Genomic DNA, 16228 nt, shown 5'->3' with positions numbered 1-16228 from the left:
AATCGAGTCATGACATGATCTGAATATGGCATACCAATATAATGGACAAAGCATACAATTAAACCAAGCACTAAGCACAATGCATAGGATAACGGCCAAAATTATCTTTGAAATAAATTCTTAAAAACAGTAGCAACACATATTGCTAGTGATACCATAGATGTATGTGGGGTAACTGAAGTTGTAACGTTAATCCTGACGCGTTTCGACCCTTCCCGGGTCCTCTTCAGAGGATAGTTGCCCCCTATGAAAAAGGTCAACATGTGTAAGACATAGCATCAAAATCAATGGTACCAGACTTGTGTACCTGCACCATCATATTAAAGGTTGTCTTAATCGCATAGTTACCTATTATAGAATTTTATGACGTTTTCACATGTAGTTAAGAAATTGTGAGTTGTAATGTTTTTGGATGATGCAGTTTCTCTTTAGCTCCCCCGTCTCCCCCACGTCAGAGCGGCTCCCGGGAAAGCGGGCGGTGGGCCGAAAGTGTCTTGCAAGGGATCACAACTAATAGCCCCCGTATGGGGCGGGGAAGTTTGGGGAAGGAGGGGCAGCAAACAACCCAAAAGGCACCTGGAGGGGATATAGGTTATTACCAGAAATAAAAAGGGGTAGGAAGTATTGAATGCTAAAGAGCAAAAGATCACTGGGTAATTCTATACAGATTGGAAAATTTCCCAACTGTAGAAGTTTATAGAGGTATTGAATAATGGATACATGGGAGTGCAGAAGGCATAGCTAGATAAGAATGGAAGAGGAAGAAAGAAAAGGAAATAGAAAATATGAGAGAAAGTAGAGAAACAAACCAAACAAAAAAAAAAATATATTAATAATAAGAAAAGTAGTGAGAAAGAAGTGAAAGAAAAGGAAAGAGAAGAAAGAAAAAATAATAACCCAATACAGTGTAAGTGTGAATAGGAGAAGCAGAAAATAGCACATGCCCTGCTGCCAATTAATTCCCATGTACCATAAGAAATAAATGCCAAAGGCAGTAGGCAAAAGCACCGGTGAAACCTCAAGTGAATAGACAAGGAGGAAAGAAGGGGGAGGGAGGGGGGGGGAAAGGAGGGAAGGAAATAGGAGGGGACACAAAAGAGGGATGAAAAGTGAGAGGATTGGGTGGTGTAAAGTGTGGGAAAGAAAGGGGGAGGGAAAAAGGGGTAAAAAGGGGGAGGAGTGAGAGGGTGAAATGTGAGCAAAGTGAGCGACAGATTGGGGCAAGGAAAAGGAAGGAAGGGGGGGGGGGGAAGGGGGAAAAAGCAAATGGGTGTCAGTGGAATAGGAAGAAAAAGAAAATTGTAGGACGTGAATAGTGGAGGGGGGGGGGCGGGAGGGGAAAGGGAGGAGAAGAGGAAAAGAGGGGGAATAGGGAATGGGTATGGAGGGGGGGGGAAGGAAGGTGGGGGAGGGGGGCGGGAAAAGAAAACACACATGGGAGGACAAAGTGAGTGAGCCAGGTGAGATAATGTGCAGGAAAATGTGCAATGAACTATAAACAAAGGTGAACTAAGCAGTGAAAGTGACATGCAGTGGGAAAATACACAGGGGGTGTCGGTACTATTACCTAATTTGGCTGAGCTGGGTGGAACATTCTGAATACTGAAAAAGTTTAATCAATTAAGAATATGAATCAATTTGACAAAATCAACACTGATTTAAAAAAGAACTAAGTCATTTAAAAGGTATCACATTCCTTTCATTAGGGCTTACCAGTGTATGCAGTCAATCTGTATGACCTGTCTTCAGTTTGAAAAACGTCCAATGAATATCCCCTAGTGGTTGCCCACATTTATAGGGAGTGCCAATCGGCTAACTCCCTACAGGTGTTGATGTGTCCAATATCCTTCCCCTTCCCCATCCGTCAGGGGAAAGGAGCAACACAACGGTGCTCCCCAGTGTGATCCCCCCGGCGTTCCGGAAAGGAATGTATCTCCGGGCGTCCCCGTCGCTTCCGCCGCAACTGCGCAGGGCGCCGCTACGTCACGCGCACGCGCCCTAGGGCGCGCGCTCGTGAGTGCGCCGTCCGGAAGGGATCCGGGATGCCGCTGGCAGGGAGAGAAACATCCTAGTCAGGTGAGGCCACCTAGTGGGCATGTTAGGAGGCGCGGGCCCGGCGCCTCTTGTCTCACCCTGCCAGGAAGACACTGTAAAAGGTCCACCCCCGCCTCTAGGAGGGAGACACAAAGACCGAGGGAGACAGGGGGAACGCAGAGCCATCCTGCCACCAATAGTTTTAGGCAAAACTAATAATAATGGCAACGATAGGGCATGGTGTTAATTATTTATATGTCCTATCTGGTGGTGCTACGCACATAATCTGTGTACCATGGGCTGACTGCTAACTGGCCATTTTAAATGCATCCTGTCAGATGTGGTATTGTATGCCTTGGCATGACTGCACAGTTACAAAGGAGTAATTTATTACACCCTGCGCAATCAGAATGGTATATAAACAAAAACAAAGAAAAAAGCAAAATTACATGAATCTGGAGTACTGCAAACAATCAAAGAACTCCGAACTGTTTAAGGCTAAATTTAACACGGAATAAAACGATACAAAGCATATGACCATTATATGAATCGCAGATATGCACATTAATATGCATCTCGTACATCTGAGCATACAGAAAAATAAGAGTAATCGTGATAACTTTGATGATTAAATGTGGGGAAAACCAGGCAGCGATATCTACAGGTCTGGAAAAAAAAAAAAAAAAAAGGGGGGGGTTAGGGGAAAGTCACTGTGTCTTCCCTGATACAAATCCTTGCAAAAAAGGGGCAAATGAGATTGATTCATTTAAACCTGGTGAAGAGGTGGCTTGTAGCTGGAATATCCATCTCTGCTCTTTTTGCAGCAGAGACTTATTCAGTCGCCACCTCTGTTAATATCTATGAATTTATCAGAACTCCACACCCTAGGGTGGCCACCTTTTATAGCTTACCCAAGATACATAAAAACCCGATCAAACCCACAGGTCGCCCCATTGTCTCTGGCAACGGGGCTATATCCGAAAACCTAAGCCGTGTCATAGATGCATATCTGCAACCCCTCGTTCTGGCCTTACCCTCCTTTGTAAAGGATACAATACAATTTCTGCAACTTATCAGTGATCTGAGGTTACCTAAGAATGCGATTCTGGTGACTATAGATGTTGAGGCGCTGTACAGCAGCATTCCCCGTTCCAAGGGACTGGCTGCTGTGCAAAGAGCTTTGCAACAAAATTCTTCATATGATTCGGCTTTGGTTAGGTTTATTGTGAATGGTCTACACTTTATACTGCATCACAATTACTTTTGTTTCGACAACTCCCACTACCTCCAGGTGCAGGGTGTGGCTATGGGGACCTGTTGTGCCCCCTCATATGCCAACCTGTACCTGGGGGAGTGGGAGAGGTCCCTCCTCGGCGACGAGGACCTTGTTGAATACACCAGCCCATATAACCAAATGGCTGAGGTATATCGCGACGTCTTCGTCGTCTGGGAGGGACCTGAAACCAAGCTATTTGAATTTTTCAATAGAATTAATGTAAACGATCGGAATTTGAAGTTCACCATGACATATGATTCCCACAGCGTCACTTTCCTGGATGTCTCCGTTTCGATTACGACCGAAGGACATCTCTCCAGCACTTTGTTTCGTAAGACAACTGCTGGAATACGGTCCTTCATTTTGACAGTTTCCATCCCACTCCATTGAAAAACTCGATCCCGTACGGACAGTATCTGCGCCTCCGGCGCAACTGTTCCAGTGACACCTTATTTATTAAAGAAGCAGAGGGGCTTCAAAATCGACTGTTAGCAAGGGGCTACAGTAGATCCTGTCTTAAAAAAGCTTACAATCAGGCTATTGGACACTCAAGATCTCAGCTACTCTTTAAATCCAAACCCTCCCCAAGCCTGGGATGTAACCCTACCCGGATCACCATGCGCTATTCCCGTCAACATCAGGCTATTAGAAAGATTATAGAACGTCATTGGAATATCCTCACCGATGACCCTAAGTTACGTGAATTTGTTCAGGATAGACCTATTATTACGTACAAAAGAGCCATGTCACTGCGGGACCAGCTTGTCCGCAGTGAATATACCAACGATAACAATAGATCTAAACACTGTTCCACAGTGGGTTCTTTCCCCTGTGGACATTGTTCGTATTGCCCACTCATCAAACAGGATAAAATCTTTGTTTTGCCGAACGGCAATATATTTACACCTAAACAGTTTGTAAATTGCCGCACTCGCGGTATTGTATATCTGATGGAATGTGAATGTGGTGCATACTATGTGGGGAAAACCAGGCAGGAATTCTGGAAACGCATCTCCCAACATGTTTACAGTATGGAGGTGGGGAACCCATACCTCCCCATTGGGAGGCATGTAATTTTTACACACAATTATAAAGTTCCCAAAGTTACCTTTGTGGCTCTGTATAAAATAAAAATTCCTAACAGAGGTGGCGACTGGAATAAGTCTCTGCTGCAAAAAGAGCAGAGATGGATATTCCAGCTACAAGCCACCTCTTCACCAGGTTTAAATGAATCAATCTCATTTGCCCCTTTTTTGCAAGGATTTGTATCAGGAAGACACAGTGACTTTCCCTACCCCCCCCCCCCCTTTTTTTTTTTTTTTTTTTTTTCCAGACCTGTAGATATCGCTGCCTGGTTTTCCCCACATTTAATCATCAAAGTTATCACGATTACTCTTATTTTTCTGTATGCTCAGATGTACGAGATGCATATTAATGTGCATATCTGCGATTCATATAATGGATCATATGTTTTGTATCGTTTTATTCCGTGTTAAATTTAGCCTTAAACAGTTCGGAGTTCTTTGATTGTTTGCAGTACTCAAGATTCATGTAATTTTGCTTTTTCTTTGTTTTTGTTTATATACCATTCTGATTGCGCAGGGTGTAATAAATTACTCCTTTTGTAACTGTGCAGTCATGCCAAGGCATACAATACCACATCTGACAGGATGCATTTAAAACGGCCAGTTAGCAGTCAGCCCATGGTACACAGATTATGTGCGTAGCACCACCAGATAGGACATATAAATATTAACACCATGCCCTATCGTTGCCATTATTATTAGTTTTGCCTAAAACTATTGGTGGCAGGATGGCTCTGCGTTCCCCCTGTCTCCCTCGGTCTTTGTGTCTCCCTCCTAGAGGCGGGGGTGGACCTTTTACAGTGTCTTCCTGGCAGGGTGAGACAAGAGGCGCCGGGGCCCGCGCCTCCTAACATGCCCACTAGGTGGCCTCACCTGAGTGGGATGTTTCTCTCCCTGCCAGCGACATCCCGGATCCCTTCCGGACGGCGCACTCACGAGCGCGCCCTAGGGCGCGTGCGCGTGACGTAGCGGCGCCTGCGCAGTTGCGGCGGAAGCGACGGGGACGCCCGGAGATACATTCCTTTCGGAACGCCGGGGGGATCACACTGGGGAGCACCGTTGTGTTGCTCCTTTCCCCTGACGGATGGGGAAGGGGAAGGATATTGGACACATCAACACCTGTAGGGAGTTAGCCGATTGGCACTCCCTATAAATGTGGGCAACCACTAGGGGATATTCATTGGACGTTTTTCAAACTGAAGACAGGTCATACAGATTGACTGCATACACTGGTAAGCCCTAATGAAAGGAATGTGATACCTTTTAAATGACTTAGTCTTTTTTAAATCAGTGTTGATTTTGTCAAATTGATTCATATTTTTAATTGATTAAACTTTTTCAGTATTCAGAATGTTCCACCCAGCTCAGCCAAATTAGGTAATAGTACCGACACCCCCTGTGTATTTTCCCACTGCATGTCACTTTCACTGCTTAGTTCACCTTTGTTTATAGTTCATTGCACATTTTCCTGCACATTATCTCACCTGGCTCACTCACTTTGTCCTCCAATGTGTGTTTTCTTTTCCCGCCCCCCCTCCCCCACCTTCCTTCCCCCCCCCCCCCTCCATACCCATTCCCTATTCCCCTCTTTTCCTCTTCTCCTCCCTTTCCCCTTCCCCCCCCCCCCTCCCCCTCCACTATTCACGTCCTACAATTTTCTTTTTCTTCCTATTCCACTGACACCCATTTGCTTTTTCCCCCTCCCCCCCCCCCCCTCCTTCCTTTTCCTTGCCCCAATCTGTCGCTCACTTTGCTCAGATTTCACCCTCTCACTCCTCCCCCTTTTTACCCCTTTTTCCCTCCCCCCTTTTCTTTCCCACACTTTACACCACCCAATCCTCTCACTTTTCATCCCTCTTTTGTGTCCCCTCCTCTTTCCTTCCCTCCCTTCCCCCCCCCCCCCCCCCCCTCCCTCCCCCTTCTTTCCTCCTTGTCTATTCACTTGAGGTTTCACCGGTGCTTTTGCCTACTGCCTTTGGCATTTATTTCTTATGGTACATGGGAATTAATTGGCAGCAGGGCATGTGCTATTTTCTGCTTCTCCTATTCACACTTACACTGTATTGGGTTATTATTTTTTCTTTCTTCTCTTTCATTTTCTTTCACTTCTTTCTCACTACTTTTCTTATTATTAATATTTTTTTTTTTTTTTGTTTGGTTTGTTTCTCTACTTTCTCTCATATTTTCTATTTCCTTTTCTTTCTTCCTCTTCCATTCTTATCTAGCTATGCCTTCTGCACTCCCATGTATCCATTATTCAATACCTCTATAAACTTCTACAGTTGGGAAATTTTCCAATCTGTATAGAATTACCCAGTGATCTTTTGCTCTTTAGCATTCAATACTTCCTACCCCTTTTTATTTCTGGTAATAACCTATATCCCCCTCCAGGTGCCTTTTGGGTTGTTTGCTGCCCCTCCTTCCCCAAACTTCCCCGCCCCATACGGGGGCTATTAGTTGTGATCCCTTGCAAGACACTTTCGGCCCACCGCCCGCTTTCCTGGGAGCCGCTCTGACGTGGGGGAGACGGGGGAGCTAAAGAGAAACTGCATCATCCAAAAACATTACAACTCACAATTTCTTAACTACATGTGAAAACGTCATAAAATTCTATAATAGGTAACTATGCGATTAAGACAACTTTAATATGATGGTGCAGGTACACAAGTCTGGTACCATTGATTTTGATGCTATGTCTTACACATGTTGACCTTTTTCATAGGGGGCAACTATCCTCTGAAGAGGACCCGGAAAGGGTCGAAACGCGTCAGGATTAACGTTACAACTTCAGTTACCCCACATACATCTATGGTATCACTAGCAATATGTGTTGCTACTGTTTTTAAGAATTTATTTCAAAGATAATTTTGGCCGTTATCCTATGCATTGTGCTTAGTGCTTGGTTTAATTGTATGCTTTGTCCATTATATTGGTATGCCATATTCAGATCATGTCATGACTCGATTAGTCAGCACCTATCCTCAGTGATTTTTATAATATGCTATTTAGATACTTTTTGTATTAATAATAAAAATTAAAACTTTTTCAACTACGAATATTGAATTTTTTTTTGGCTGCTTTAAAGCCCCGTTAGGGGGTTTTCGTATAGTTTCTTGCAATTTTGGGGTGTGCGGCCTACCGGTCTACACTCATTTAGTGCCCTTGTTATTTGTCTTGAAGGTCCTATCACACATTTTCCGTCGGAAAATCTGACCGTGTGTACGGGGCATAAGTGTCACATCTGTCTGTCATCTGTCATTACATATTGTCATAAACTAGATGTGACCAGAACTGTGTGACTGCGACAGAGTGAACCAGACATAAAGTAAGTTTATTAAGGAAAATGCATATGTGAACACACCACCAATACAGAGTGAACAACCAAACAAACAGTGATATTAAACCAACCAGCATATATAGCAAGAGGGAGTACCAGAATCATAGTCAAGCCAGGCCAGGGTCATAAACAGGGAATCAGTAGCTGGGAAGGGAGATAAACAGGACAAGAGAGGATGGATGGATCACAGGAGGGACGGGTCAGGTACAAGGCTCAGAGTCCAGGGTCCAGGTAACAGACAGGAAACAGGATAAACAGGTTCCAGGAATCAGGCTTCAGATTCAGGCTTCAGGTTCAGGTTCAGGAAGATCTCTTCTGACAGCTCCGAACTGCTAGGAGACACCTGCTGGTGGACCTCAGTACTGCACGCCAAATGATCGATATTTCCAGCGGAGGAGACCTTTCCTGACAGTACCCCCCCTCGAAGGAGCAACCTCCGGACTAGCCGCTGCTGGGGAAAGTCCATGGTGTCCAGCCGGGCAGCGGGCACCTCAAGCTGGGCAGCAAGCAGTGGCACATCAGGCTGGGCAGCGGACAGGAACACTCCAGGCTGGGCAGCGAACAGGAACACTCCAGGCTGGGCAGCGGACAGGAACACTTCAAGCTGGGCAGCGGACAGGAACACTTCAAGCTGGGCAGCAGGCACAGGCACTTCAAGATGGGCAGCGGGCACTCCAAACTGGGTAGCGGGCATGGGCACTCCAAGCTGGGCAGCAGACAGGAACACTTCAAGCTGGGCAGCAGACAGGAACACTTCAAGCTGGGCAGCAGGCACGGGCACTCTAAGCTGGGCAGCAGGCACGGGCACTCCAAGCTGGGCAGCAGGCACGGGCACTCCAAGCTGGGCAGCAGGCGCATCAAGTGGGGTAGCAGGCCCATCAAGCAGGACAGCAGGAACATGCACATCAAGCTGGGCAGCAGGCACATCAAGCTGGGCAACAGGCACATCAAGCTGGGCAACAGGCACATCAAGCGGAGCAGCAGGTACAGGCACTTCAAGCTGGGCAGCAGGCACTTCAAGCTGGGCAGCAGGCACAGGCAATTCAAGTTGGGCAGCAGGCACATCAGACTGGGCAGCAGGCATGGGCACTTCAAGCTGGGCAGCGGGTATGGGCACAGGCTGGGCAGCAAGTTCCGGGTCCTCAGGCTGGGCAGCAAGCTTCGGGTCATCAGGCTGGGCAGCAAGCTTCGGGTCATCAGGCTGGGCAGCAGACAGTGGCACATCAGGCTGGAAAGCGGGCTCATCAGGCTGGAGAGCGGGCACATCAGGCTGGAAAGCGGGCTCATCAAGCTGGAAAGTAGGCACTGGCACCTCCGGCTGGAACACTGGCACCTCCAGCTGGAACACTGGCACCTCCGACTGGAACACTGGCACCTCCGACTGGAACACTGGCACCTCCGACTGGAACACTGGCACCTCAGGCTGGACCACTGGCACCTCAGGCTGGACCACTGGCACCTCAGGCTGGACCACTGGCACCTCAGGCTGGAATACTGGCCCCTCTGGCTGGAACACTGGCCCCTCCAGCTGGAACACTGGCACCTCAGGCTGGAACACTGGCACCTCAGGCCGGAAGGCGGGTACCAGGACATCGACCTGGCTAACAGGCACTGGGACGTCAGACTGGATTGGATTAGCTGGTGCGGAGGCAGGTTGGGTTACTGGCAGCATCGCCTTGGTTGGAAAATACTTTCATTTTTTCTTTGGCTTAGCCACTGTAGGGGAGGTGTGCAGCAGACTGGAGAGGAGGATTGGGATATGGTAGAGAAGAGGTAACAGTAGCTGGGGGAAGCTCCTGTGGGTTTGCAGGCAGCTGAGAAGAGGCAGGTGGATTGAATGCAGGATAGGTACAGGGAGCAGAGACCGGATATGAGTATTTGGTTGGGAGCAGCGTATACTGAGCTGCAACTGAGGTTGACGTGGGTGATGGGGAAACATACTTTTGGGTAGGCTGGCGTTAGGTTGCAGAGGTGGTTTGTTTGGCTGGAGCTGATTGCATCATGTCAGACCATGCTGAAAGTATAGGTTGTACAAACTGTGCTTTTAAAACTCCCTGTCTAACAAAAGACTGAGTAGACACAATGCACTCAGCAATCACCTGTGGGGAACAGGCTGAGTAGTGCTCACAAAAATCAGCTGGATCATCTTCAAAAAGCCATACTAGGGATACAACCTGATTCATATCAAAAGGAAGAGTGAAATCATCACGGCCCTCTGGAATACAGGGCAGGGCCAGCTCAGTACATATCTTGATCAAAGGCTGCACCTCCCCAAACAATATGTAACCCTGATCGACCAGTGAGTGAGCCAAACGTATAGTTGCAAACAACTGGTCACTAGACCATCCTTTCAAAGCCTGGCGGCAATAATCAACACTTTCAGATGCCAGCAGAGAAAAATAAATAACCTCATCGGCATTCATGTTTGCATCCAAACTGAATCAAAAATGGTTCCCCTGTACAGCCACTTCCAGTCAGGGATGGCCCTGGTATTCTGTCATAAACCAGATGTGACGAGAACTGTGTGACTGCGACAGAGTGAACCAGACATAAATAGGTGAAAGTAAGTTTATTAAGGAAAATGCATATGTGAACACACCACCAATACAGAGTGAACAATCAAACAAACAGTGATATTAAACCAACCAGCATATGTAGCAAGAGGGAATACCAGAATCGTAGTCAAGCCAGGCCGGGGTCATAAACAGGGAATCAGTAGCTGGGAAGGGAGATAAACAGGACAAGAGCGGATGGATGGATCACAGGAGGGACGGGTCAGGTACAAGGCTCAGAGTCCAGGGTTCAGGTAACAGACAGGAAACAGGTTCCAGGAATCAGGAATCAGGCTTCAGATTTAGGCTTCAGATTCAGGGTTCAGATTCAGGTATCAGAGTAACAGGATGCAGTTCAGGGCTCAAGGAAAATACCAGGGCAATTGCCGGGTATTTATACTGCAGCTCTGCTAATTAACGTCAGGTGACACCTGTCTGCAGAGGGGAATACCTGCTCCATACTGCCAGGATTCCCCCGCTGGTGGACGCCAGTACTGCGGCCCAAAGGTGACAGAATACTTGCAGGAAAGAGCTCTTCTGACAGCTCCGAACTGCCAGGAGACACCTGCTGGTGGACCTCAGTACTGCACACCAAATGATCGATATTACCAGCGGAGGAGACCTTTCCTGACACATATACACACCTTTTTGAAAGGCCCCAGAGGCTGCAACACCTAAGCAAGCGGCACCACTAACCAAACACTGCCATGAAGACCAAGGAACTCTCCAAACAAGTAAGGGACAATGTTGTTGAGAAGTACAAGTCAGGGTTAGGCTATAAGAAAATATCCAAATCTTTGATGAACCCTAGGAGCACCATCCAATCTATCATAAATAACCAAATGCAAAGAACATGGCACAACAGCAAACCTGCCAAGAGACGGCCGCACACCAAAACTCATGGACCGGGCAAGGAGGGCATTATTCAGAGAGGCAGCACAGAGACCTAAGGTAACCCTGGAGGAGCTGCAGAGTTCCACAGCAGAGACTGGGGTATCTGTACATAGAACGACAATAAGCCGTATGCCCCATAGAGTTGGGCTTTATGGCAGCAGAGTGGCCAGAAGAAAGCCATTACTTTCAGCAAAAAACAAAATGGCACATTTTGAATTTGAGAAAAGGCATGTGGGAGACTGCCAAAATGTATGGAGGTAGGTGCTCTGGTCAGATGAAACTAAAATCTAACTTTTTGGCCATCAGAGAAAACGCTATGTCTGGCGCAAACCCAACACATCACATCACCCAAAGAACACCATCCCAACAGTGAAACATGGTGGTGGCAGCATCATGCTGTGGGGATGTTTTTCAGCAGTTGGGACTGGGAAACTGGTCAGAGGGAAAGATGGATGGTGCTAAATACAGGGATATTCTTGAGCAAAACCTGTACCACTCTGTGTGTGATTTGAGGCTAAGGACAGAGGTTCATCTTCCAGCAGGACAATGACCCCAAACACACTGCTAAAGCAACACTTGAGTAATTTAAGGGGAAACATGTAAATGTGTTGGAATGGCCTAGTCAAAGCCCAGACCTCAATCCAATAGAAAATCTGTGGTCAGACTTAAAGATTGCTGTTCACAAGCACAAACCATCCAACTTGAAGGAGCTGGAGCAGTTTTGCAAGGAGGAATGGGCAAAAATCCCAGTGGTAAGATGTGGCAAGCTCATAGAGACTTATCCAAAGCGACCTGGAGCTGTGATAGCCACAAAAGGTGGCTCTACAAAGTATTGACTTAAGGGGGGTGAATAGTTATGCACATTGATGTTTTCTGTTATTTTGTCCTTTGTTGTTTGCTTCACAAAAAAAGGGGTGAATACTTTTGCAAGGCACTGTATATGACTACACTGTGCTGTTGATTACTGGCATGCCAGATTTTTAAAAGAGAACTGTGGGATATGAAAAAAAGAAAAATTCATACTCATCTAGATGGATGCAACATAGATCCAATGCTGCACCTGTCCCCTGCTACCTTTACACCAAGACATGAGTGATTAAAGTCCGCTGTTCACTCAGTTCTTGGTCTTCAGTGAGCAGAGAGCGGTGAGTGTCAGTCACTTCAGTGCTCACTGAAACGCCTGACTGTGGAGGGGTTGGGAGCGGCTGACTTAGGCTCTCAGCTGTGCACTGAGAGGCTGAGATAGCTGCCAGCTAGGCATGTGGATGGATATAAACATCAAAAGAGCCTGGACTGGCTGAATGACATCAGCCAACAGCATGCTTTAGCCCACTGTCAGTTGAATATGGGTCAGAACAGAGTGCACTCCTGTGATACCCAGGAAAAGTAGGGCCAAAAGAGCTTTGGCCATTATTCTCCTTTAATGTGTTTAAAAATGGCACCTGATGTGGTTTTTATTGAAGAAACAAAGTCCTGCTTGATTCAGCAAACAGAACAGAGTTCAGCCTAAGTAATATGCAGTCTGATGGGTGAATTCCCCCAGTGCTCTCACAGCAAACAGTCTGTCAAATATTTTGACAGAGAAATTTTACAATCAGCCTCTTATAGGGAAACTGATCTATTTTCCTCACAAGGCTTTCCTGAAGACCAAGACCACCCAGTCTGAGTTCTGGGTAATAAATATGTCCCATCCTTGTCTGCCATTTTAGCCCAAGCTCTGTCACATATCCTACACTCTATATAATTCCATCAGGTCAAACACTTTCCCAACCATGAGTCTTGGAGATGACATCTGCATTACTGTGAAACTTCTCCACTCTGTGCTTCATGGTAAAGGAGAAACATTGGTATTTAAAAAACCATAGGGGTTTATTTACTAAAGGAAAATCCACTTTGCACTGCAAGTGCACTTGAAAGTGCACTTTGAAGTAAAGTCACTGTAGATCCGAGGGGGACATGCAAGGAAAATAAAAAACAGCATTTTAGCTTGCACATGATTGGATGATAAAATCAGCAGAGCTTCCACTCATTTCAGATCTACCCCTTAGATTTAGAGCGACTGCACTTTCAAGTGCACTTGCAGTGCAAAGTGGATTTGCCTTTCATAAATAACCCCCATTGTGTTAACAGGGTATTTTTTTCTTTCAACTGATATAGAAAAAAGAAAATGACTCCTGCCCACAAGTGGTCAACCAGATATATGGAAAAATGTCACAGGCCTTGCTGCCTTCAAGGATGGGGAATCCTAGCAAACAAAGACATAAAAAGAGAGAGGGGCGCACCGGCCATGTGCATTATCTTTTGTAAAACATTTATTGAATAAAATAATAAAAGAAATTACTCACAAGCAGTAGTACAATCAGGTGTGCTTTTATGGCGGTGCGCCCCTCTCTCTTTTTATGTCTTTATTTTTTCTTTCACCTGGCACATCCACTTGAGCAGTGAGTGATTCATAACCAGGCAAAATTTCCTGTCCATGAGGTAGTTAAGTAGGGACTTAGAGGCATAATTATTCATAAGAGAATCATGCTGCTATAATTATTTTCCGTGGGGTTCAGTTTCAGCTTTGGCAAACCATGGGGTGTTCCACATTTACCATCTGGGAGAGGACTATGATGAAGTCGGCACTCAAGGCAAATGTTTGAACCACAAGTTCTTCTTTAAAGTCAGAAGCAACTAAGACCAGTTCTTTATATAGTGTGACTTTCAGTTGCTAAAATGCATGTTCGGCTTTGGGGTTTCACTTAACTATTTTGGATGCTCATGCCTTGTTATGTCTGTCCGGTGGGCCACAATGGTGTCAAAATTATAGATGAACCTCCTATAGTAACTGACCATATCCAAGAGTGCTGCACAATAATATGTGGGTTACCAAGATGTGACACATGCTATAATAAAAAAAATTAATGAATTTAGAAAACTGTGTCCCTTTGGCCACTCCTCAGACCTTTTGATTAGTCGGGTATTTTCTGTCAATACCCTCCTCAAGCACCCGAAAAGAATGGCCGCATAAAGTCTGTAGCTCTCTATTACCAGCAAGTAAAGAACATCAGCCAAGAATTTTATTTTATTTATTTTTGAGAACCAACACTCTGATCCCTTTTTTGCGCATGTACCGAACTTTGCCAAAATCTAAAAACCCAGGACTTTGTTATGTAATTTGATTCTTGATCCTTTTTTGTTTTCTTTTGTATTTTTGTCTCTTTTGGTTTGTAAAACATTTTTTCTGTAAACATTGTGCACAATTTTCCCTTTTCTCCTATTAAATGGTATTTCAAAATCATTCAAATTATCTCTAATACGCTCATCTGTAGGGGAAGTTCTGCTTTAAGGCCTCCTCCCCCACTCCTGTTTTTTTTTTTGGGGGGGGGTACCTTGTTTTGACAGGCACCTGCTCCCACTTCCGCTCGGATAGCCTAGGCTAAGTTCTCTGCCCCCCCTCAGTTTTCACAGGTCTCAGAAGACAGCGGGACCATTCACAATGCGCAGTGCAGCTCACGCATGTGCAGTGGGCAGCCGGCTGTGAAGCTGTAAGTTGTCACAGACAGAGGCCCTCAGTTAAGATGCTGGCCCTGGGGACCAAAGATGGTCCCCGGCACCCCCTAGCATGAGCACAGCGCTGAATCCTGGAACAGGTGACTGTCTATTAAAATTTTTTGCAGCTGCCGACTTTTAATTTTCAGTAATATGACTGGAGCACCTCTTTAAAGAATCCCTGTCTCTTTAAAGAGTCCTACTAAATTGTAAATCTCTGAAATATTCTTAAATACATTTCCTAAACATCATAACTGTTATTGCAGATTTTGTGAACAATTTGTGTTTCTGATAAAATACATGGTGGGAGTTGTTTCATGGTAACAGGTTAACTGTGTACGTAACTAAACCTAGTGTCAATTGTAGTCAGTCTGCTGGCATTTAGATTGTGGTAATCTTTGTTAAAACAATCCTTAGAGATAAGCCAGTGATTTTTTTTTTTTTTTTTTTTTATAATAAAGCAACAGTTCCCTCCCTATCTCATTTTTCTATCCTATCTTTAATTTTCACAAACATGCCTAGTCTGGCAGAATACAAGAAAATGTACATGAAATGGAACATATTGCAAAATGTGGGAGGACACAATTCCTTCCCTACACAAGGCATGTACCCAGGCAGAGCAGCATCTGGAACAAAAGGGATTCCGTCGGCATCCTGTACCAGAGGTTCAGGTACAGTCCTGCAGAATCTGAGGTGTGAAGGTGCTGGAATTGGGGCTGATCTGAGGTGTGAAGGTGTAGGAATTGAGGCAGATCTGAGGTGTAAAGGTGCAAGATTTGGCACTGATTTGAGGTGTACAGTAAAGGTGCAGGAATTGGGGCTGTTATTCTGAAGTAAAAAAGTATAGGAATTGGGGCTGATCTGACTATTGAAGGTGCAGAAATTGGGATTGATCTTCAGTCTGATGGAGAAGGATATGGGGCTGATCTGATGTCAAAACATAAAACACCAGTTAATATAATACCTAATGAGTTTTACTTGCCATTAGAGCAACTATGAGTTCAGAAATTGGAAACAAACTATATGATTACACTGCGTTGTTGATCACTGGCATGCCAGTTTTTTAAAAGAGAACTGTGGGATATGAAAAAAAGAAAAATTCATACTCATCTAGGTGGATGCAACATAGATCCAATGCTGCACCTGTCCCCTGCCACTTTTACACCAAGAAATGAGTGATCAAAGACAGCTGATCACTCAGTTCTTGGTCTTCAGTGAGCAGAGAGCGGTGAGTGTCAGTCACCAACTCTCTGCTCTGCCCCTTCAGTGCTCACTGGAACGCCTGACTGTGGAGGGGTTGGGAGCGGCTGGCTTAGGCTCTCAGCCATGCACTGAGAGGCTGAGATAACTGCCAGCTAGGCATGTGGATGGACACAAACATCAAAGTCGGGATCTCTTTAGAGCCTGGACTGGCTGAATGACATCAGCCAACAGCAGGCTTTAGCCCACTGGCAGTTGAATATGGGTCACAGGAGTACAAAACGGAGTGCGCTCCTGTGATCCCCAGGAAAAGTAG

At 45.7% G+C, this 16228-nt stretch overlaps 1 protein-coding gene and 2 long non-coding RNA genes across 3 annotated transcripts in view; 1 reads left to right on the top strand and 2 right to left on the bottom strand.

Moving 5' to 3' along the window:
• Positions 1 to 16228, bottom strand: part of LOC141108421 (metabotropic glutamate receptor 6-like) — a 181644-nt gene that overhangs the window by 64550 nt on the left and 100866 nt on the right. The window lies entirely within an intron of this gene.
• Positions 8 to 1971, bottom strand: LOC141108423 (uncharacterized). The gene is made up of 4 exons (XR_012236064.1): positions 1714 to 1971; positions 1568 to 1602; positions 349 to 576; positions 8 to 244 (listed from the first exon to the last, which is right to left on the bottom strand). It is a non-coding gene; the product is annotated as an uncharacterized lncRNA (long non-coding RNA).
• On the top strand, positions 5403 to 7421 carry LOC141108424 (uncharacterized). The gene is made up of 4 exons (XR_012236066.1): positions 5403 to 5627; positions 5738 to 5772; positions 6787 to 7014; positions 7118 to 7421. It is a non-coding gene; the product is annotated as an uncharacterized lncRNA (long non-coding RNA).

Source organism: Aquarana catesbeiana, linkage group LG09 (genome assembly GCF_042186555.1).
Source record: "Aquarana catesbeiana isolate 2022-GZ linkage group LG09, ASM4218655v1, whole genome shotgun sequence".
NCBI lineage: Eukaryota > Metazoa > Chordata > Amphibia > Anura > Ranidae > Aquarana > Aquarana catesbeiana.
This window is presented reverse-complemented; position numbering and strand designations above follow the sequence as displayed.